Below are 23,820 nucleotides of genomic sequence, written 5' to 3' on the forward strand. Positions count from 1 at the left end.
GGCCCAAAGTGCTTAGATATGAGAGTTGAAGTCTGGAGGAAACAGCTGGATGAAAGAGAAGAAAAGAATAAGAAAAACTGAGCATGAGGCAAGAGGAGGCATGGTGATCAAGGGAACTTGATTTGCAACTGAAGCAATGCAACTTTTAGAAAAATAAGAAAGGGCCCTTTGCAAGCATCCACAATCAGCAACTCCAATAAACTCTATTTTCAATATACCTGCTCTGGCTAGATTGCTTCTTTGTAAACTAATGTGCATATGTAAGAGGGAGACAGCCCAGCCACCAGGGCATTGAGCGCACTGGCCTAAGGAAATGAGGAAAGTCTGGAACGTGAGACAGTGAAATTTAAAGGAAAGCTTCCAATAAGCCCAGCTGGCGGGAAAGCTGTGGGATGGCAGATGAGGCAGCAGAGGCCCTTGTATGTCCATCACTGTATGGTTGTCAGCCTGGCAGGACAGCCCACCCAGGTCTGTTTGTTGGTGGGACTCAGAAACCTCCTGAAAAAGAACCATCATAAGAGGAGAGAATAGAGTCGCCCAGGCTTCATGAAAAGGAAACAGGCCAGAGTGTGAGGAAGAGAGCAGTTCCCAGCACAGCGTCACGTCTGTCCTTCAAGGATAATTTGCGGGTCCCTTGAACAGAAGCTGAGAATGGGGGAGAGCCTGTAAGAAAGAGTGAAGGGATGATAAAACAAGAGAGGCCGCATGACTATGTTCTCTGCATGGGCAGGGCTGCCTCATAGTTTGTGTAATGGCAGATAGAACCACAGTAGTGGGGAGCCTCTGGATTTGCTATGGCAGTGGGACATGTGCACAGGGCTGGAGACACTGCCAATATCCTCCCAAGAGCAAAGGGGCCATCCAAGCATCACACTTGGCCCCTCTGGCCTCTCCCCAACTCTTGTCACTCTGCATCTGTACGTGGGTCTCACTGTCTTTGTCTCAGTCTCCATCACCATCTCTCTCTCTCTAGCCTCTCTCCTTTACCTTTATTTCCCCCTCACTGTCTCACTCCTTCACTATTTCTCATTTCATCTGTATCTGTCTTATTCTAGCATGTGCTCTCTCTTCCTCACCATCTCTTTTTCTCTTTTCCTGTTTTTCTCTCTCCCTTCCTCACATCTCTTTTTTTCTCTTATCATTTCTCTCTATATATCCCTTTTTCTCTCTCTCCCTCTATACTTCTGTCTCAATTTTTTTCTCACCTTCTCTCTCTCACCCCCTTTGTCTCTTCTTCTCTCTCACCCCCTTTCTCTCTCCTTCTTTCACCCCCTTTCTCTCTCCTTTTCTCTCTCTCACCCCCTCTCTTTTCTTTCTCTCATCACCTCTCTCTCCTTCTCTCCTTCTCTCCCTGTCTTCTCTTCTCTCCTTTCTCCTACATCTCTCTCATCTGTCTTGCCTCTCCCCTTCTCCCTCTTTCCTCTCCCCTCTCTTCTTCCCTTCTTCTCTATTTCTTTCCTTTTCTCTTTCCCTCCACTCTCTTTTCTCATGGTCTATCTTCCAAACCCATCAGTGGTAAGAAAGAGCCTTGAGGACCCACTGGACAAACATGGCTGAAGGCCAGGAGGGACATAACCTCTTGGGGATCACTGTCAGAAAAGGGGTTCAGGGCTGGAGAGACACCCAAAAGCCAGCTCTGGCTGGTCTACTATGAACAGGAACTATCTGCCTGAAGTCCTAGATCTGTGCCTGGCTCTGCACGGGTGGCCACAGCAGCTTCTCCGTAACATCTTCGCAAATGGCTCCATCAGGGCCAGAGTTTTCCTGCACTACAGTGGGGCCTAAGGAGAGCAGGGAATAGGAACTCCTGGGCAGTCTCAAGATAAGGATGACCTCGAATTTCAGAGAAAAGATTCTGATATATTTTCCACTAACTGCCTTCTCATGGAGCCTCAGAATTGTACAGGACTAAGCGATGCAGGTCATGAGCAGCTCTGGTTATGAATTCTTCAGTCTGTCTCTAACCCTCCCTACCATTTCATTTTCATCAGAAATATTTTCCTGGCATATAATTCAAATCCCTATCAGATTTGATCTTTACTGTATTTTTCATTATTTATTCAGCTCTGCATCAGTTCCTCTGCTGTGGGTGATCTCCTTTGAAGTGAAGTCTTCTTAGAAATGACTCTTTTGTACCAGTGTTCCTGCCACTGTGCCCAGGATTGATCTACAATGCAGCCTGAGATAAGCTCTGAACCTGCGGCTGCTGTCTCTGTTAAATTCCAAATGTCCTTCACCAGCACCTTCCAGAAAGCATTTATCGGGAGCCTTTTAGGAAACAGAAATGACACACCCCAACTGCTGAGATCATAGGGTCTACTCACACCCTGCGGACCTGAGTGTTTCAACTCCATTCTGGATGGAGTCAAAAATTTCCAAATAATCATAAAAATGTCCTTCTCAGTGGCCTGTAATTCACATGCTCTTTATCAACTCTTGAACCATGAAAAGTTAACCACCTGGCTCCTTTGTCCCAATCAGCATGCTATTCTCTCCTACATAATTATTAACTCTTAAGTAGAATTCTGATTTTATAATACTCTACCATCATATCAATTCAACAGCACTGGCCATGGTGGTTATTGTTTGTAATCTGGATTTGTCAAAAGAAGAATCCAGGAACTTAATTAAGTTCCTAGAGGCCACTCAGCAAGTCAATACCCAAGACAAAGGCAGGCTGGTGCCCACAGTCCTGAGGCTCACTGCCTTCCTCCAGGAGGACTACTGCTCTTGTCTAATGACTTGCAGTTCTTTTTTGACACATTCAGACTCGCAGCCTATAACAATCACCTGTTAATACTGCTAGCCTTTTAAAAAGAAGCCATTTATTTCTCATTCCAAGCCTCGTACACTTACATTTAGTATGGTTGAGTAAGTGGTGTACCCTGCTAGAAAAACAAAACAAAACAAAACAAAAAACACAACACTGATTTCCATTTCTGTTGAGATATTTTTTATTTCTCCCTCTCCTGGAAAGAACAGAGATGCACAGGGGTCTGGTGAGAGGGCAAAGGGGGAGGAACAGAGCCTGAGGTTGCCATGTTTCCACGTGGAATGCAGCTCCATTTCCCTAATACTGAGGGTTTCTTCATGTCGGAGCCAAATTCCTTGTGTTTGTTTTGCAGCCAGGTGGCATGGAATAATGCACGGCTCATTCCAAGAGAGCTCAGTTAGAACACATGCTTTAACTCAATCAACACAAGCCTCATAAAAACAATATCTGGGCCTTCCTTCATTTTCTCTCACTAAAGGAGTTTATAGCCCACAGCATGGCCTTTAATTAAATTTGGACATCACACACCCTACAGGGAAACAACCAAAGTAAGCCAGTCTTTATATAAACGTCAGTTACTTATTAGGCAAAAGCAGAAAGACAAGCAGTATTTATTTTCTGGTTTAGGGCTTAAAATAATGAATGAGATTCAGGACTGATGTTGAGATTAAAAACTCACTCATCTGTATGTGACAGTCATGGAAGAGGGGTTGCCATGGTATCAGCCCAGAACTGCGGCTCCCCAGTCCTTCATTATCCATGGAGAGATTGGAGACACAGAAGGTACTGATCCCTAACTGGACCTGGGCCCAGGGTCTCCCTTCTTTTCTTGAACATCCTCCAATGTTGTGGGCCTGTCTTATGTCCATGTTCTCAAAACTAGAGCAGCTACTTGAACATTTTGCAATGCATGCCTTGAGAAATATTTAGATTCTCAAAGACTGAGAAAGCCAGTCTGAAACAACCCTTTGGCTGGACCAAACGGTGTTGAAAATTTGTCACAGGGTCCCCTGGGTTCTCCTAGTTCTTAAGATATTCAAGCATCTGAGTGCAGAATCCATTTGCAACTTTCTGCAATTGAACTGTTTGGGAGCTCCGATGTCAATCACCACATAGCCAATAGGAATAAGAAGCTCAATTCACTTTACATGAGTTGAATGATTTGATTTCACACTTACCCCTATGAGAGAGACACTGTTCTTTCCCCTATTTTACAGATGGGAAAACTGAAGTACAGAATTAATATAATACAGCAAGTAAATATCAGGACCAGGATGTATGTCTAAGCTGGTTCCCTCCAGAGCCATGGCTTCAACCCATGGTGTCCCTGAGCTCCAGTCAATGAGTTGGAAAGGAAATCTGCAGCCCTTTGTGGGGAGCATCCTATAAACTTCAGGGATGAGAGACATCGTCACACTCTTTTATGGAGCTGAATCTTATCTGCAGCATTCCTTTTTAACTGTCAGCACACCATTGCACAAAACACCTTCAGCAGTGAAGTGGCTTCTTGGAGTAGCTGTGTTTGTCCCAGGCAGTTCTTGGAAAAAAAACTCCTTACCTCTCTGTAACTTCCATTCATTAGTTTTAGTTCTTAGCCTGCATCTCTCCCAGGTGACAGCTCATCCCCTCCTGCTTGGCCCCCAGTGTCATACCTTCTCAGGCAAAACATCCCCCTTCTCTCACCTGTGCATCATGGGACCCCTGTGTTGAGTCTTCCTGCAGGCTGATCACAGCCCCAATTACTACTGGGAAGGGCAGTGCTCTCAGCCCAGGTAACTGAGTCTTTGTTGACAATAGAAATAATAGAGCACTTTCTGCCTTATCACCCTCCTACTTTTGTTTTAACTAGGTCACGAAATGCTGAAAAACCCAGCTAATGATGCACTTCCTCTTTTCAGGGCTTGCTTCAGTCCCTGAAAGATTTGACTATACAAACACTGTGATATACATACAAACAAGATCAAGGGGATCTAAAACATGAAACCCAACCCATTAACTGCCCCCTACAGGGTTAAGATGATGCATAAAAAATAATGGATGAACAAATTGAATGGGCTAAAGAATCACATTACCTCCTGAGACCAGATTCTACATCTATGCATCCCAAGTATTACCACGGAGGTGGAAGCTGATATGGACTTGCTTCAATGATGCAGCTATTCGAATCTCAAGGGTGCACATATTCTATCTGGTTCTTCTAGAATGTGTACTTTTAAGTCAGTGACATTACAGACCTCAAGCCCTTGAGGATACAAAAATCTCCTTCCCTTAGGGTTTTCTAAAACTTTGAATAGAATTTAGAAAACCACAAGCCCTTGGGGATTTCCAAATAGCCCTAGCCCTAGGGGATTTCTTTTTTCTCTCTCTTTTCCTTCCTTCCTTCCTTCCTTCCTTCCTTCCTTCCTTCCTTCCTTCCTTCCTTCCTTCCTTCCTTCCTTCCTTCCTTCCTTTCTCTCTCTCTCTCTTTCTTTCTTTCCTTTCTTTCCTTCTTTCCTTCTCTCTCTCTGTCTTTCTCTCTCTCTCTCTTTTTTTTAGAGGGAGTCTCGCTCTGTCACCTAGGCTGGAGTGCAGTGGCACAATCTCAGCTCACTGCAACCTCCACCTCCTGGGCTCAAGCAATTCTCCTGCCTCAGCCTCCTGACCAGTTGGGATTACAGGCATGCACCACCACCACGTCCGGCTAATTTTTGTATTTTTAGTAGACAGGGTTTTGCCATGTTGGCCAGGCTGGTCTCAAACTCTTGACTTCAGATGATCCGCCCGCCTCAGCCTCCCAAAGTGCTGGGATTACAGGTGTGAGCCACTGCACCTGGCTGCCCTTGGGGATTTCTAAAATTTGGGGTTTTTAAAAAATAATTTCAACTTCTATTTTAGAATCAGGAAGTACATGCACAGGTTTATTACATGAGTATATTGCATGATGCTGAGGTTTAGGGTAGGGGTGATCCCATCAATTGTGAGCACAGTACCCAATAGATTTTTAACCCTCACTCCCCTCCCTCCCTCCGGCCACCTTCTAGTAGCCTCAGTGTCTATTGTTGCATCTTTATGTCCAAGAGTACCCAATGTTTAGCTCTCACTTATAGGAGAGAACATACGCTATTTGGTTTTCTGTTCCTGTGCTAATTTGCCTAGGATAATGGCCTCTGGCTGCATCCAGTGTTGCTGCAAAGGACACGATTTCATTCTTTTTAAAAATTGAAAATAGAAAGGGACATATTACAGTTTCTGCCCTTTGTGTGCTAGCTTTTTGCAAACAGATGGACCCAAACTCAAACACTGGTTTTTGCCATTCATTAGCTTTATGAGCTTGTACAAGTTACGCAGTCTCACTGAGCCTCAATTTGTCTGGCATTTAATAGATATTCAATAAACTATAACTCTTCATTTCTGTGGTTATTACTGTTTTCATATCAGTCAAAGTTGATTGCCGGAAACAGAAACCTGGTATTTCATGTAGAATGGGATTGAATGCAGTAGATTAGCTGGCTGCAAAATTCCTAGACAGCATGGTAGATCAGCAGTCAGGAGGCTCACTCTGAACGAATTAGTACAGGGACATAAAACTGCAGCTGCTGTAAGCAGAGGTCAGGAAGGCATTGCTATTGCTGCCACAACTGCTTCTAAACACCTACAAGGCCAAGTCTGACAGCCACCTGAAAATACTCATTTCTGCAGCCATCCTCACCAACAGGAATAGCAGCAAGAAGATGACCTTTGTCTTAACTTTAGTGACATCCAAATCTCATTCAACTGCATCTAATTGTCAGAACATCATTTACATCTAGAACCCTAGCTGCAAAGGAGTCAGGAAAGTTGATTTTCAAACCTCAAGCCCCTGTGGCACAGTAAGACACATTGAAAAAGGTGGAAATGGATGCTGAGTGATAAATGACAATATCCAACACATTAATTCTGGCTGCCATCTCTACCACCAATAGAATGTGGCCTTAGTACCACTGCCACAGCCATGGGGATCGTCTGGCACAGAGTTTGTGGCAATTTTCACCCCCATAAGGTAAGTAATGTGGGTTTCTGGTACTGCAGCCTATAACAGTTTACAGACATTTTCTTTGTTTCAAATTAGGCCACATGGGATCAGATGCATGACCTTTTCTGTTTAACATCCTAATGTGAACAACAGAGTTTATCAGCCCTGGGTAGAGAGTCACATTCAGAATTGAAACAAACACATGTGATCAGACTGAAACAGTTTTATGAATAATAAAGACATTTCTGATTAAATAAATTGCTCAGTGCTCAAATCACCGTTCAAACAGGAAATTGACTCTTACATCTGTTCTTTATAATAAGCATATGGAAACACACCCTATGAACTTCCAATTATCCACTCCAAGAATACATGATGTCAAATGGGTGGATTACAGATACATCAGAACCACAAATGATTCAAACTACTATTTTATTCTCTTCTCTGAGTGTCCAAAGAACTAAGAAACCCATGAGCGTCATTTTACCCGTATGCTCATTGTTTGCTCTCTCTGCTCCTTGATTAGCATGAAAAACAATCGATCAATGATAGGCAACCAGAGAGGAAAAAACACAGTAGATACTAAGGTGGGGAAAGATGAAGAATATGTGTTCATGGTATATAGACAAACTAAAGAGGCATAAACAGATGAAGTGAAACTTTTGAGTTCAAAAAACCAAATTGACAGGAGCAGTATCATGGAAGTCTAACTCATCAGAGATGCAAAAGAGGTTGCATCATCAGAGATGCAAAAGAGGTTGAATTTTTTCTTACAATAGATTCATACAAAACCATTGACAGAGTAAACACTCCTCAAACATTTGTATGTCGACAAACATCTAATTGTAGTTTGCTACACGCAGCCATACAAAATAAGCATTCATTTAAAATACTATTAACTTAATTATGGTAATAGATTCAATGTGTAAACCCAGAAAATTATGGGCTGGTGATATTAGGTTGTTCACTTTAAAAATAATATGTTGATTATTAATAGCAACACAGTCCTAGTAATAACCAGGTCATGACAGTGAAATGGTAAATACACATGAAGTATTCAGAAAAAAAAATTCACAGATGCTTCTATTATGGCAAATAAGAGTTGTCATGGTTAAAACAGCCCTACCTCTCTAAAAATGAATTAATCAAAACACTTATCCTGAATGGCATTTTCTAGTTCTGGGAATAAATTTGTTACTTCTCACTTGTCACACTAATGAAGTCCCACTGTAAGATTTAAGAGCAACAGCTCATCTGGCATTGTTATTTATATCTCCATTGGAAAGTAGCTGTTTTCTTACTTGTAGTACCGTAAGGTCCAGTTTTGAGAATACAGCAAATTGAGTTAAATAGTGACTCTTGTTGTTGTCTCATTATTTTTTCCCTTTAAATATAATTTTGAAATTAAAAAAAACAAAAAACAAAAAAAAACCTAGTCCTCTTTATTTCAATGGATTCATACTTACCCAAATGAGAGAAGAATAAATTACACAAGTGCAATGTCCATGTGTAAAAAAACATCAATGAGATACATATGTGTTATAAACCACACAGTAAATTGAAAGGAAGGTGGGTGGTTAAGTCACTCTAGTCTTCACAATCTATAACTCAGTTAAACAATGAAAGGCAAAGTTGTAGCTGCCTCTGTAGGAAGTAAGTAGGTAGGTATAACATGGGGAGATGAACAGATAGAAGGAAGGAAGGAGGGAAGGAAGGAAGAAAGAAGGGAAGGAAAGAAGGATGGAAGGGAGGAAGAGAGTAGAAAAGGAAGGAAAGAATTAGGGAAAGAGAAGGAAGAAGGAGGGGAGCAGGGGAGGACAAAGGAGAAAGGAAAGTAGGCAGGCAAGACAAACAAATAATTGTGTTGTTTTTACATTAGACTGTTACTAAGACAGACCCCATTCTAAGATGCTGGTTATTCCCATGAAACCTCATGCCCATCGGCGTGTTCCACTGGACTAATGAATATGAAGTGTATGTTCATCTATTGATCTGAATTAAGTCCTACGACCAGAATTAATGATCTCTTTAATGAATGCAGGCAGAAACCATTAGCAAATGATGATTTTTTTTTCATCTTGGAAAGATTATTTTAAATCCAAACACATTCTTCCAACTCTGTTTTAACCACCAAGAGATATATTTTACAACATAGAAAATCTCTTATGATAGAGCTCTTTCCTACATCCCATTCTTCCTCTGGCCCTCAAAGTTTCAGATACACTGATCATTTGTCATTTTATATCTGGAAATTCCACTGTAAGGTATTTCTTGGTCCTGTCTCTTTTTCTGTACTTTTTACTACTTTGGGACAGCTTTTGATTTTGTATATATCACAATGTTTTGTATTTAACTGAGTTGTAATTTCATTGCATTTCTCTGCCCATGTAACTGACCCCCTTCACCACTAAACTTGTGAGCTCCTCAGCGGTAGGCACATATTTTATATTTTGTTTGCATTACTAAAGCATAGCATATGGCTTTATACACAGTATGTGCTCAGTAAATGTTTACAATAAACTGAATTGACACAGTCATTTATTTTTCATTTGACCATTTTAAAAGACTGTCTTCAGAATAAACCAAGATTCTTTTTATTTATTTAATTTTTATTTTATTTTATTTTATTTTTGAGTTGGAGTTTCGCTGAAACTCAGTCAAGGTCAAATTTCGTTTTGTTGCCCAGGCTGGAGTGCAATAGCACAATCTCGGCTCAGTGCAACCTCCACCTCCCAGGCTCAAGTGATTCTCCTGCCTCAGCCTCCCTAGTAGCTGGGATTACAGGCGCCTGCCACCACACCCAGCTAACTTTTTGTATTTTTAGTAGAGATAGGGTTTCACTATGTTGGCCAGGCTGTTCTTAAACTCCTAACCTCAGGCAATCCACCTGCCTCAGCCTCCCAAAGTGCTGGAATTACAGGCGTAAGCCACCGTGCCCGGCTGACTGTTTTTAAAATTCTCATGTCCAGATCACCCTCTAGACCAATGAAATCAAAATGTCTGCAGGTAAGAGCTGGACATCAGTATTTTTTAGAGCTCTCCAAGTGTTTCCAAGGTGCAACAAAATCTGGAAACCAGTGCCCTACAGTGTTTTCCAGCCACTCTTGGTGCTTTGTGTCAGCAGAGTAGAAGGGACATTCCCCTGCCCAAGGCCTGTCCCTCCAGACATGCACCAAATGCAGAAAAAGTAGTGTAATGGTTCAAGAAAGAGGAATTTAACATTCCTTCTTCCCACCTCCAGTTCCTACCAAATGCTTCACTCCTGGGCTTTGGACAATATTTTCATTTATTTTCCCACAATGGCTTTTAAAATATATCTCTGGGGGGTTAAAACAGAGTTGGAAGAATGTGTTTGGATTTAAAATAATCTTTCCAAGATGAAAAAAAAAATCATCATTTGATAATGGTTTCTGCCTGAGTTCATTAAAGAGATCCCTGTGACACTAAATTCTAATCCTACGACTTAATTCAGATCAAGAGCTGAACATACACTTCATATTCATTAGTCCAGGGGAACACGCAGATGGGCATGTTTTACTGAAGTGTCATCAGAACATATTTAAGGAGCTGAAAGAGACTGTGCTGTCCTTCTACAAGAACTTGGCAGTATCCCTCTCCCCTCCCGCATATGGATGAAGATGTCTTTGCTAGTATGTCCCTCACATTTGGTTAGTTTGGGACTCTTAATACAGCGAATCAGAGTTTGGCTTAAAGTACAGTTTTACAAAATAAACTAATTTTTAGTTATGTATTCAGAAAGGCAGACCTTCCTATAAACATTCCTTTATGTGGAATTTGCAATCCTATCTACAATGATCTGTTAAGCAAATGCCTCTGTGTGCAACAGATGAAGCTAACCTGGGGTAAACTTAAAGTTCTGTTGGAATAGATTTTGTGGTCCCCTCTTTAAACTCCCTGCCCCAGTTTGGATCTTCCAACTCAGTTGGAGGTTTCACACCAAGGCTGAGAAAAAATCTGTAAGAGAAAAAACAAATTGCATTCTGCCCCTGAGGTGAGAACTTAGCAAGGGTAATTCACAAAGAGCTAGGAAAAGACCACCCTCTCCCTTGCATTTTATGCATGGCCAAAGGGCACTACATCTACATTTGCTGTTGATGATTTTCGTGAACATTAAACTCACATGCAGAATTTATTCTCCATTCCCCATTAGGAGAGTTATGCAACCTGAATCCTTAATGGACTTAATCAGCAGGATAACATGACATTTCTCCCATCCTATGCTAAGTACAAGGCAGAATACAAAGACGTATTAGAGACATCTCTGCCCTTGAGGATTTTATAATCTAGTTGGAGAGATGAGAGGGTCACAAAAAGTACTATAATGTATGACATGTCTACTAAAGGGACTGCTCAAGTCAAGGCTCATTTGTTTGCAAGGAAGAGAAACACTCAAAATTGCTCAAGTTCAGATGCAGAACATTTTTGTAGAAAGCCCAAGGAAAGTTAAACTACCAGCTTCCTAGAAAGGCAAATGCAGAGAGCACAGAAGTCCTTGTCTTATCTCTGGCGGTATCACCTTGCCTGCTTTATTTATCCTCTCTTAACTGGCTTCCTCTGCATCTGCTCTGAAGATCACTATATGCCAAACTTTCTAGAAGATACCTCACATACACTAACTCAGTTAATTTCATACTTGAAAATACCTTAAAGAAGCAGATACTACTATCTCTTCTATCATCATCATCAAAAGCAGGACCAGAAGCATTATGGGCTGGACACTGTGCTAAGTGACTTCCTTATGTTATCTAGCCTTATCACAGGCCTGGGAAGAAAGAGAATGAGAAGGGAAAAAAAAATGACAAGGCAGAGAGCAGGAGATTTTACAGAAGAAAATGTTTGACTATTCCCACATTTCTAAATTACTTTAAAGCCTTCATTCCTCTGGGTCCTGTGTAGACATAGTTCTTTCGATTTTGCAATTTAGGAAAACATCTTCTGCTCCATCCATATCTGCATGTATAGATCATTTTCTCTTTCACTTCCTGGCAGCTGAGCCCAAATTTACTCTTAAGCCTCTTAGAAAGGAAACATATTGGATGGGGTTGAATTAAATCTGAAAATCCTCAAAATATCCAAAATTCAACAAGTTTTCACCTGAAAGTATATTTTCCACATGTAATGCACTGTGATGGATGTTGATACTATTATTTCTACATAAGAACATATACAGCCAAAGGAAGTGAATGTTATTTGGTTGAAAGATGTGGAAAGAGTACTGATTAAATGTCAGGAGAGGTTATTTGAATGGAAGGTCCATTTGAATCATTTCTATAAAGCTTCAGTAGAATTTTTATAAGATAAGAAAAGACTTAAATGGAAGAATCAAACAGGCATCTTTCATAATCTGTTGGGAAGGCATAAAGAGTTGGTTAAGCAGAGAATGATGGAGTGGGAGAGAGACGCCCTCTCTCTGATCTGGGGTCAATCTACATCAAAACAGTCCTTTCAGCAAAGCTAAAATGGCTAAAATTAACAAGATCTGATATTACCAGTGGATGTGGAACAACTGAAATTCTCATACACTGCTGGCAAGAGTGTAAATTTGTAAAAACAGTATAGAAAATAGTTAAAGCTAACAGAAGCATATCCTGCGACTCAGCAATTCTACTGCTAAGAATGTAACTCAACAGAAATGTGAACATATTTCACCCAATATACACACACTAGCCCTACTCATTATAGCTCAAACGGGGAATGACCTAAATGTCCATTAGTAGTAGAATGAATAATTAAAATGCAGTATATTTACATAATGTGATACTATACTGCATTGAAAATGAATGAAGTACAACTGCATGTAACAACATGGATGACTTTCACAACCACAGTGTTGAGTCAAAGAAACCAATACACACCATATGATTTCATTTACATAAAGTCCCAAAACAGGCAAAAATAATCCACTGCCTGAGACCCTGTGGCTGAAGATGTCACATGCAGGGCTCTGGTCTTCATTCCAGCTGAATCCAGACTTTCAGTCATCCCCACCAAGGTGCCAGACCTGGGAATGAAGTTATCTTGCTCCTTCTAGACCAGCCCATCTGCCAGCTGAATGGCACTGAGTGTTGTTTGTCCATGTCTTGTATAATAGACTTCCCCAGCCAAGACTGTCAAAGTTTCTAATAGACAAAATCATGGACTGCAACAAAATGGTTGTTGTGTTAAGCCACTAGGTCTTGGGTAGTCTATTATGTACCAATGCATAACTGAAACACCTCTCAATCTACCAGGGTTGAAACCTCCTTGTTTTCTCACACTCATCCTGTTCCCTCCATACAATTAGAGAAGAGCTGCCTGTAGTTAAGAACATGAGCAACAGAGCCAGACATCCTGGGTTCAGAGTCCCACTCAGCAGATTGCTAGCAATATGGCCTCAGCTAATTATTCAAGAGCACTAAATCTGTTTGCTCATATGAAAATGTGGACAAAGGCTGACCTATTTATTTGGTTGATGTGAGGCTTAAATGTCTATGTAAATAAAGGTCTAGTATTTAAAGAATTAGGAAATTAAAGAATTGTATTTTTTGATTAATGCTTAGTGTTTTGAAAGCACACAATACATAAAACCCATTAATCAGCCCTGTAGGTTATGTCCTTACCATCTCCCTCCCATATAGATACTTCTTTCCATTTCTGCTACCACCACCTAGTTAAATGACTCAGGATAAGTTTCTGCATTGACCTTCAAATTCTTCTTCCCAACTTCTGCTCTTTCCTTGGCATGACATGTCTCACAGTGTTACTAAAACTGACTTTGCAAAAATTATAACAGTGAGAAAATTACGGCAGCACAAGTCTGATTTAACCCCCCATCTTGCCTTTCCCTTAATCATTCCTGGTCTTAGGCTAAGCTAACTTTAGTTTATAGTTTACATGGTAATAGGCTTTCCCCAAAACTCAACCACCTTTGTAAAGCTAATGAAAACGCCATCAGGCTAGGGGAAGTGGAGGAACCTGAATTCTGCTAAGGCATAGACTGGTCACATGCTCTGTCCTATAGATAACATCACTATTGTAGACTGGCCTGTTGAGATATCTTTCCAGGTTTTTTGCAGGTCTGATACCCATGGCTCCACCTGGCCCCCACCAACCTTGCTCTTGCTTCTGTGGCCCCACCCAGAAGCAGGTCATGAGTTCATCTCTGCCCCAGCCAATCAGCAGCAAGCACCCATTTTAGCCACACCCACCCCCTTCCCCAAACTGCCTTTGAAAAACCCCTGACCTACAAGCCTCCCAGAAGATTGATTTGAGTAGTAACTTGGTCTCCTGTATGGCATGGCCAGCCTCACGTCAATTAAACTCTTTACCACAATGCTGTGGTCTTTATTTGTGCAGTGGGGCAGGAAGAACTGGTTGGGTAGTCACGTTACCATACTAATCTTCCTAAAACAAAACAAACAAAACTTAAAACTCAGCATATTTAAGGCCTTCTAGAGGATGATCCCTGCTCTTTTTTTTTTTTTTTTTTTTTTTTTTTGGTAATCTTTTCTGTTATCTCTTCCCTGCTGGTACCGTAGGTTTCCATTTAAAAGAATGACTCTGCTTCCCTGAACATGATCCAAATCACTGTTCACAAACTTGTAACTGTCCTAAATGCCTTTTCACACATCTCTAGCTATTGAAATCCTATTTAGCCCAAAAGAGTATTTCAAATCTCAGCCTATCAACTAACACTTTGCTAATTCTGTGTTTCCTTGTTTCTCTGTTAGCATCTCTCTCTCTTCTTCTCTCTTTCATGACTCTCCCTCATGCTTTAAAATTCCACAGCAATAAATCTAAATCTCCTTTGTGACAGTGGCCTCAACTATCCACATATTACAGTCATTTGCAATTTTTTGGGGGGGGCGGGATGGGGTATAGAGTCTTGTTCTGTTGCCCAGGCTGGAGTGCAGTGGCACAATCTTGGCTCACTGCAACCTCCATCTCCTAGGTTCAAGAGATTCTCCTACCTCAGCCCCCTGGGTAGCTGGGACTACAGGCATGTACCACTACGCCTGGCTAATTTTTGTATTTTTAGTAGAAACAGGGTTTCACCAGGTTGGCCAAGCTGGTCTGAAACTCCTGACCTCAAGTGATCTGCCCACCTCAGCATCCCAAAGTACTGGCATTACAGGCATGAACCAGCACGCCCAGCCCATTTGCAGTTTTCTAAATCTCCATAACATAACATAAACCTTTTAGCTCTAGCCTAACGTTTTGCACCTAGTGGACATTTAATAAATATTTGTTGAATTGTACCAAAAGGCTAGAATGAGCTGAATTTACTGGCAAAAAAGGCAGGACCTTGTCAAGAGTTTGCATGTCAAACAAAATTTCTGTGTGTCTAATCCATTTTGAAAACTATTTGCATCTCAACTGATGAGAAATGAATTCTATTTTTAAAAACCTCTAAGAAAAGACATTTTACTGCTTCTTTCAGTAACATATCCCAGTGTGTAATAAGCTCTAATGTCAGAATAATCTCATTTCTTTCTAACCTAAATCCTTCATGTTGCAGACTGAGCTATTTCTTCTGGATGTTTCCAAGTGAAGATAAAGAAATGAGGCAGTGTTCACTTAGAAATTTCTGCCAATTTTCCCTTGGCTATTAAGTTTTCCTTCCTTCATCTGTATGGTTAATGCAGGTGCAGAATATTATCACTATCACCATGCAACCTCACTCACTGGACTAAGGTGACTCGCCCAAGAGCAGATGCCTGACCCAAGTCGGGCTAATAATCTTTTCCCCAGAATTTTCTGTTCCCTGGGATCATAAAAAGAGTTTGAGATATGTCTTTTTCTTTTTCTTTTTTATGTGGCCAAGGATATCTGATATAAATTTCAAAAGGTATCATCTGCCATGCTCAAAGTGGTAGGGAGAAGGGCAGACTGGAAGGAGAGAGAAGAAAGTTTGCATGTATTCCTGGAAAGGGAATCCAGACAGAATCCAGGAACCTTGTTCCAATCATTCCCAAGACCCATGTGCAGCCTGGGTTTTGTAATTCCTTGCTGTTAAAAGTCTTTTGTTGGAGTTCAAGAGCCACAAAGACACATTGTTAGACTTACTAGTTCTTGTATTTCTGTCGTTTGCAACTAAAATACCTTTTGCTAAGCCACTCTCTATCTCACCTGTGTTTTAATCAATCAACCAGCAAGTATTTACTCTTTCTATCATAATGGACATAAATGGTAGAAAAATGATGGCAAGCCATTTCTTACTTTTTTTATTTTCCAAGATAAATTAACTCAGTCTCCTGTACTGTTATAGAAATAGCTTTCCATGTCTTTACCCACTGCCACTGACCTTTCCATAGCCATCTTCATCTTTTCTTAATTCCCTAGAGCCAAACCCAGCATGCAGCAGGTATCTGAATACCACAGAGCATGTCACATTAATGGTCTTCCACAGTCCACATGTCCTGGGCTTACCTGTGAACCCCTTAGCTACGGGACTTCCTCGTTTTATAGTCACTTGTGGTCTTCTCTACACTTGGATGCTTCTCTTTAGGAAAGAACATTGTCATTTTCTTCCTTTATTATCCATTTTTGGCTTCGGAGAAAATAGTGTAAGCCAATGTATAAAAGGTTCATTTCTTAGATTCAGCTACTGCTAACAGGAGGCTTTTGCTGACATTCCATATATTTAAACAGAAGGAAAAAGGGGTTTTATTTTATCCCTCACAAACTGCTACATATTGCAGTTAAAGTAAAAAAATCACAAACTGCTAGATATAGAAAGAACTATACCAAAAAGAATTCTAGAAATAATAATAAGATATTAAAAATTACTTATATCAATGAGACATAAGAACTAAATAATGGTGTGTAGGCTCCTGGGCTCTGTAGGGTTAGATTTTATATAGCTGTTATGTTTGGAAGAAAATAAGACTTAACCAGTGGTGCCCAATATTTAAAATGAAAGCCTATTATATAATATTGTCCTATGCCAGAAACCAGCAAACTTTCTCTGTAAAGGGTCAGAGAGAAAATGCTGTCGGCTTTGGAGAATGTTGTTTCCACCATAAGAACTCAACTCTGTCATTGTTTGTCACTATTTGTCAGAAAGCAGCTGGAGACATTACATTTTAAAAATGGGCATGGCTGTGTTCCAATAAAACTTAACTTATAAAAACAGTTAGTGGGCCTAATTCAGTCTGTGGGCCATAGCTTTCCAACCCCAGTCTGTACGTAATATCTTATATAGCATAGTTTTACTCACCATATGAAATGATGCCTAAAATGATGGGTGACGATAGGTTCTCTTGAAGTCCAGGGATTTATCTCCTGTGATGGTTAATATTAAGTGTTAAATTGATTGAATTGAAGGATACAAGTATTATTTCTGGGTGTGCCTGTGAGGGTGTTGCTAGAGGAATTTAACCTTTGAGTCAGTGGACTGGGAAAGGAAGACCCACCTTCAATGTGGGTGGGCACCATCCAATCGGCTGCCAGCATAGCTAGAAAAGGCAGGCAGAAGGTGGAATGACCAGGCTTGCTGAGTCTTCTGGCTCTCACCTGTCTCCTCTGCTGGATGCTTCCTGCCCTCAAACATCAGACTCCAGGTTCTTTGGCTTTTGGACCCTTGGACTTATACCACTGGTTTGCCAGGGGCTCTCAAGCCTTTGGCCACAGGCTGAAGGCTGCACTGTTGGTGTCCCTACTTTTGAGGTTTTGAGACTCAGACAGATCCACTACTGGCTTCCTTGTTCCTCAGCTTCCAGATGGCCTATCTGGAAGATCACTTTACCTTGTGATCGAGTGAGTCAATTCTCCTTAATAAACTCCCCTCATATATACATGTATCCATTAGTTTTGTCCCTCTAGAGAACCCTGACTAACACAACTCCTTTACCATAATTTCCATATAGTATTATTGAATACTACACATTATGTGTATATATTTATATATTTATCTAGAGATAGACAGTAGATAAATGATAGACATATAGATAGATAGATGGATAGATAGATAGATAGGCAGGCAGAGAGATGATAGATAGGCAGATAGATAGATAGATAGATAGATAGGCAGATAACTTGCTAAACTTAGTTAAGCAAGATTTCTGAGTTGTGGTTTTACTGGACAAGAAGCTTGGGAATGGCAAAGCCCATAGCGTCCTCGTATCTGTGAATCTAGCTCCTAGCATAGGTCCTGGCTTATATAGGGGGATCTGTGCCTCTGAGAATGAATTTGTTCATGGCTTCCAGCTCCTCTCCCCATCCCCACTTTACAAACCTCCTCTCAGTCATCCATTTTCTTCTCACTAACAATGTGTTGAGCTCCAGCTAAGGCATTCCCAGAAAAGAAGTTACAGTCATTAACATATTCATTTATCAAATATTTGATGAGCATATAAGTTAGCACTGTCATGAAAAAAACTGGACATACTTGGTGAATATGTTTTATTAAAATTATCTATGCCTATGATGTAACAAATTTAGTGATTGCAATCTGGGTTTTGTATATAGTTTATATTAGATTGAATTCCAGTTATTTAAAAATAATTAGAAACAGTTTTGCTTCCAGACAGGTGCAAGTCATGTGAAAACATGCACACACATCCCCAAAACTTCTCTTCCTACTGACATGGAATCTACTTCATTCTTGGTCCTCGGGTTACTCATAGTCCTAAAAATTATTCTCTGCTAGAATTTGACACTAAGACTGAAATGTAATATTTTTCCAGAATTAACACATTGCTATCACTACAGTAGTTCCCTTATCTGTGAGGGATATGTTCCAAGATCCCCAGTGGATATCTGAAACTAGGGATAGTACTGAACTCTTCATACACCATGCCTATGCCTATACATATATACCTACGATAAGGTTTAATTTATATGAATAGGCACAGTAAGAGATAAACAACAATTAATAATAAAATAGAACAATTATAACAATACACTGTAAGAAAAGTTATGAGAATGTGGTCCCTCTCTCTCAAAATACCTTACTGTACTGTGCTCACCCTTCTTCCTGTGATGTGCCAATGTGAGGAGATGAAGTGAGGTGGATGACGTACGCCTTGTGACATAAAAGGGAAATTCCAGAAATAAACATATCATAAGCTTTAAATTGCACACTGTTCTGAGTAGTGTGATGAAATCTCAGGCCATCCTGCTCCCTAAGACGTGAATCGTCCCCGTGTCCAGCATATCTACACTTTAGACGCTACCAGCCCTGTTAGTCATTCAGGGGCTGTCTTGGTTATCAGAGCCACTGTCATGGTATCGTGGTGCTTGTGTTCAAGTCACCCTTATTTTACTTCATCATGGCTCCAAAGTGCAAGCGTAGTAATGCAATTTTTTGGACTCAACTTGACTGCAAGCAACTGAAACTGCGAAAAGAAAAACCACAAATAAGGGGGCACTGCTGGAAAAAGTCCACAAATATCTCACATTTAAGAGATTGTTTCCTTGGAGAATGTCTTCTTCAACTTATTTGGAGAGAACTTGTTTCTCAATAATGGCAACGAGTTTGAAGTCATTTTTCATCAGAACAACAAGACTATGCACCATTAGCCAAACTCAAAGCACCAAAGAGTATATTCTCAAGCACTTTCAGAATGAAACAACTGTTCCATTCAAGACAGATGACAGCAATGCCTCACCCCATCCCTTGGTCCTTCCCTCTTCAGTGTGCACCCACCTGAGCCACCACTACCAGCCCTGGCACTGCCTTCTCACTGCACAGCCCACCCACAGTTAGTGCACATCTATCTTTACCTCCGAAATCTAAATCTATTCTTGATCTGTTTTTGAACAAATGTATCTAAAAATGGCATGAAGCTCTTGGGGCATCACTACAAAACCCAACTCAAGCCTGAGGTATCCATACAGACTTGAAGTGTCTAAACTACCCCTACACATTAAAGTATAATCTGCGTGGCTTGGTGGGGTATGTGCGTCTTCTGGATAATATTATTTCCTTCTCTAATTTTCACTTAATCAATCCGAGGGTAGGGTGGAAGTCGTCTGTATCGGAGCTGTGAGTCCAAAACAGCACTACTTTAAAGACAAATTCCAAAGACGTTAGGTACATGAAAGGACCAGAACTCGCATTTACAACACCTTCCTCCAGATGCAAATTATTCTCTTTCGACTTTAAATAAGTTACTATAGTATTACATCTGGAGAGAAATTAATTGTGTACCCCTTTTATATATTTTCTGCGATGATACTCTCAAACTGTTTAGAGGAAGTTTTTTATATTTTTAAATAAATAATTCTTAATACATTTTGGGGAGAACAAATTCTTGCAATCTGCATGTCCTGAGCAAAGTTTTCCGGAAGAATTGATGAATTCTGAGAAAATCCTTGAGGCCACTCAAGCTGAAAAACTCTGTGCTATGGCTAGTTAGGAACTTAGGAATCTTAACTTATTTGAGGCCAACATGCAATGCTGACATTGTTCCAAGCAGGTGGGAAGAAATAATTTGAAATAGGGGAAGAGACTTAGAATGAACAAATGCACATGACTCAATGAGAGCAAAGGGCAATGTGTTAAACTGTTCTACCCCAATCATGTGAATGCAGCCTAAAAGTTCAGCCCAACATCTACCTTGACTTTTAGAAGAGCATGAACAAAGTGACATCCCCAGGTATCCTCAGGAACTGCTTGTGACTCAGAACATTCCCTTCTGGGCCAGATGATGTTCCCCCTACCCCTCACCCCAGGCCCCCAGTTATCGCTGAGGAGTCCACAGCATCTTTTTTTCTGTGACCTTCTCTAAAGTCAAACCAATACCAACCATGTGTTCCCAGAATCCTGAAACTCATTTACTGCTTGATAACACATTTTCAGTTATTATTTCTACTCCTTAGAGCACTGCCTTAGTTATGTGTGAGTTTGCCCTGACTTTAAAGACGCCATCTAACTGACAATGATGTAAACAAACAAACAAACCAAAAAAACAGCTTGGTGACTTTAACAGCTTTTAGTCCACTTGGGTGGGTGATGACAGGGGCACTTCCGAGAAGGTGGGTCCTTTCTGGAGTCTCTGGAAGTATCTCTAGGAACTACCATGTAAATTTAAATTTAGAAATAAATTATATGATAAATAATTTATAATGATAAATTTAGAAATAAATTATATAATTTAGAAATAAATTTAAATTATGTAGTCTAAGTGCTTCTTCCACCTTCAACAAACTAATAACAATGTTAATAATAAGCAGCAGTCATTGCACATTGCACAGGTGTCTTTTTCATAGCTAACATATTGTTATCTCAGTTTATCCTATTACTGTTTGAGGTAGGAGCCATTACAAGTCAGTCTGCAGACCAGGAGGCGAGGTGCAAGAGAGGTTAACTAACAAGATGTTGTCCTTGGCCCTTTTTTTTTTCCTCCATTGATGTAAATATCCAGCCTGGGTTTTTCTCTCTTGTGCTCCAGAAGCAAAGTGATCATCCCTTCTTTGATGCCCCCAGGCCCTGAGACTCATTATAACAAACCCCAACACAAACACATTCAGGAAAAAAAACCTCATTCTCTTCCACCCCACACTCAATCGTTCCTTCTTAACTCAGTGAATGGTACACTTAGTTTCACAAGCTTGGAAACTGGGCCATATCCAAAGCACTGCCCTGACTTGTCCCCCATTTCCATGCAGTCACATATCTTCTGAGTGTCCTTCTGTTCCGGAGAACTCTTGGATTCAGCCTCGCCATCATTTCATCATTTCTTAGATCACAACGGCAGTCTCCTATTAGCTTCCCTGCCTCTGCCTCAGCTATCTGGAATGAAAATTTGTTTAGACCACCCCCTGCTTAAGATGATTGATGGGGAGCAACCCTATTGACAGGGCCAAAGCAGCATCACAGGATGTCCCGTTTCCCCTCCCCACCTCTCAGTTGATTGACTTCCTGGACCTCCTATACTCTATTGTCCCAGTCCCACAATGTCCCAGAAACTAAACGAGAACACTGTGGAGGAGACAGGCAAGAAGAAGCAGGAAATGCAGGAGAAAGAAGGTACTCTGCCTGAGAGAGTGGAGAAGCCAAAGCTAAAGGCCAAATATCCAATCCTAGGACAAAGGCCTGCGGGCCCAGCTTCCTTATGAAGGGATTCCGGAAAGGGAAAAAGTACTTTGACTCAGAAGACTACAACACGGCCAAAGCCAAGTAGGAGCATAAGCAGCTGCCAAGTGCACAACCAGATAAGAACCTGATGACTGGTGACCACATCCCCACCACACAGGATCTGCCCCCAGAAAATCCTCACTCATCACCAGCAAGCCAGCGGGTGGCCAAGTTGAATGATCTTGTCCGGGGCTCTGCCAGATCCTGAGATGCTGAACCTCTGGGTCTGAAATCGCCATTGCAAAATTGTAACTGAGACAGGGAAAGAGATCTGACTGAACCAACTCCATCTTGCCTCTAACCTCCAAGCTGTCTTTGTTCATTACTGGGTGTAGGCTGAACTAACTTTGGGAAGAACGTAGTTTATAGTTTATAGTTTCAAATAAAGACCACAGCAGCCCTTTCCCAAAACAAACCTCCTTCTTGCCTAGGGACTGGAATGCCTTTGTAGGACTAACAGATTAGCCACAAGATTAGAAATTATGGTTTAGGAGTCATGAAGCCTGAGGCTACAAGATTCTGACCCTCCCTAAATTTCTCCTAAGATCAGTGCTTGAGATAGTTTGCTTGGTGGATCAGCTGGGACCACTCAGATTGATAAGCTGCCTCATGTGATCTTGTGGCTCACTCTGGAACTGACTGACTCAGTGCAAGTGGACAGCTTCAGTTCTCTCTGGTTTCATCTCCGACCAACCAGTCAGCACTCTTGACTCACTGGCCTTCCTCCACCCACCAAATTATCCTTAATATCTCTGATCCTGGAATGCTTGGGGAAAAGTGATTTGAATAATAAAACTCCTGTCTCCACACAGCCGGCTCTGAGAATTTTACTCTTTCTCTGTTGCAAGTCCCCTGTCTAGATAAATCAGCTCTGTCTAGGCAGAAGGTAAGGTGAACCCGCTGGGCAGTTACAGGTCCTGTGTTGGCTTCTGCCCCTCCCATCTTTTGCAGCCAGGGGTGAGGAGGTGGCTTGGGCATGGGTTAGAGAGGCAGAAGCCCCTGCCCATCAGTGTCCCAGCACATGGAGCCCCTAGGGCTAAGCACCAAGACCTTGAACATTTTTTGTTTTACCTTTTTTCTAAATAACAGTTGAGAGAAATCTCAATGAAATCTTGGGGGTAGGGTTGGGAGGGTGGGGTGAGAGATTTGGAGGAATATGAATTAGAGCTTGGAGTTGATAAAAACATTCCTGATGGTCCTCCTCCTTAACCACGAGGCTGGTGTGGGATAAATATGAGAGGAGGAAGTGGAGTCGACTAGAGATGAGATCTAGTTCAGCTTTGCAGATAACTGCCTTGTTTCCATGTGGCTGGAGACCTGGTGTGAGATTAAAGAAACTCAATCTGCATAGACAGATGCAAACAGCTCCTCTGGTTCTGCAGAGTTAGCTGAGAACACAATGTTAATCGTTCAGTTAAAAAAACATACTATCCTTGAAATAGATTTTCTGCTGGGAGAAGGGCAGTGAGTTGTGGGGAAAGGAACCATGAGTGTGGAGAGCCCCAAGAGCCCAAGGGACTTTTTCAGTGTTTGAAATAAACCCCACCAAAAAAAAACAACAAAAAGAGAAGATTAATGATGGCCTTCTAGAGACATCAGATAACTACTCTGAATCTCTTAACACATCCAAAAACACCCATCTCGATCTGTGCCCATCCTACCTGCCCTGTTTCACTCATCCTCCCTTCTATACCCTCATGTTCCATAAGTGTTGCTTGTTTTTCATGCCTGCATCAATTGTTGTTTGCTTCTAAAACCCTGTCCCCACCCTTCAATATTCAGTCAGCTATCATTATTTCCAGAAAGCCTTCCCCAAACTTCCTCTCCACCCCCACCTTCCCTACCAAACACAACCAGCACAGAAGACCACTGTTACACTACATAGCCTGAAGCTATTCTGTTTCCTAACAAGAGACCAAAAGCCATGTCTCCTATTTCTGTAACCCCAGGGCTTATCACAGTGCCTGGCACATA

The 23,820-nt window shown here is 41.2% G+C and overlaps 1 protein-coding gene and 1 pseudogene across 6 annotated transcripts in view; one reads left to right on the forward strand and one right to left on the reverse strand.

The window, feature by feature from the left end:
* The window catches only part of MACROD2 (mono-ADP ribosylhydrolase 2), a 2,180,049-nt gene that overhangs the window by 415,601 nt on the left and 1,740,628 nt on the right, over positions 1–23,820 (reverse strand). The window lies entirely within an intron of this gene.
* Positions 21,666–22,026, forward strand: LOC104670078 (annotated as a pseudogene).

This window comes from Rhinopithecus roxellana, chromosome 13, assembly GCF_007565055.1.
Source record: "Rhinopithecus roxellana isolate Shanxi Qingling chromosome 13, ASM756505v1, whole genome shotgun sequence".
NCBI classification, from domain to species: Eukaryota; Metazoa; Chordata; class Mammalia; order Primates; family Cercopithecidae; genus Rhinopithecus; species Rhinopithecus roxellana.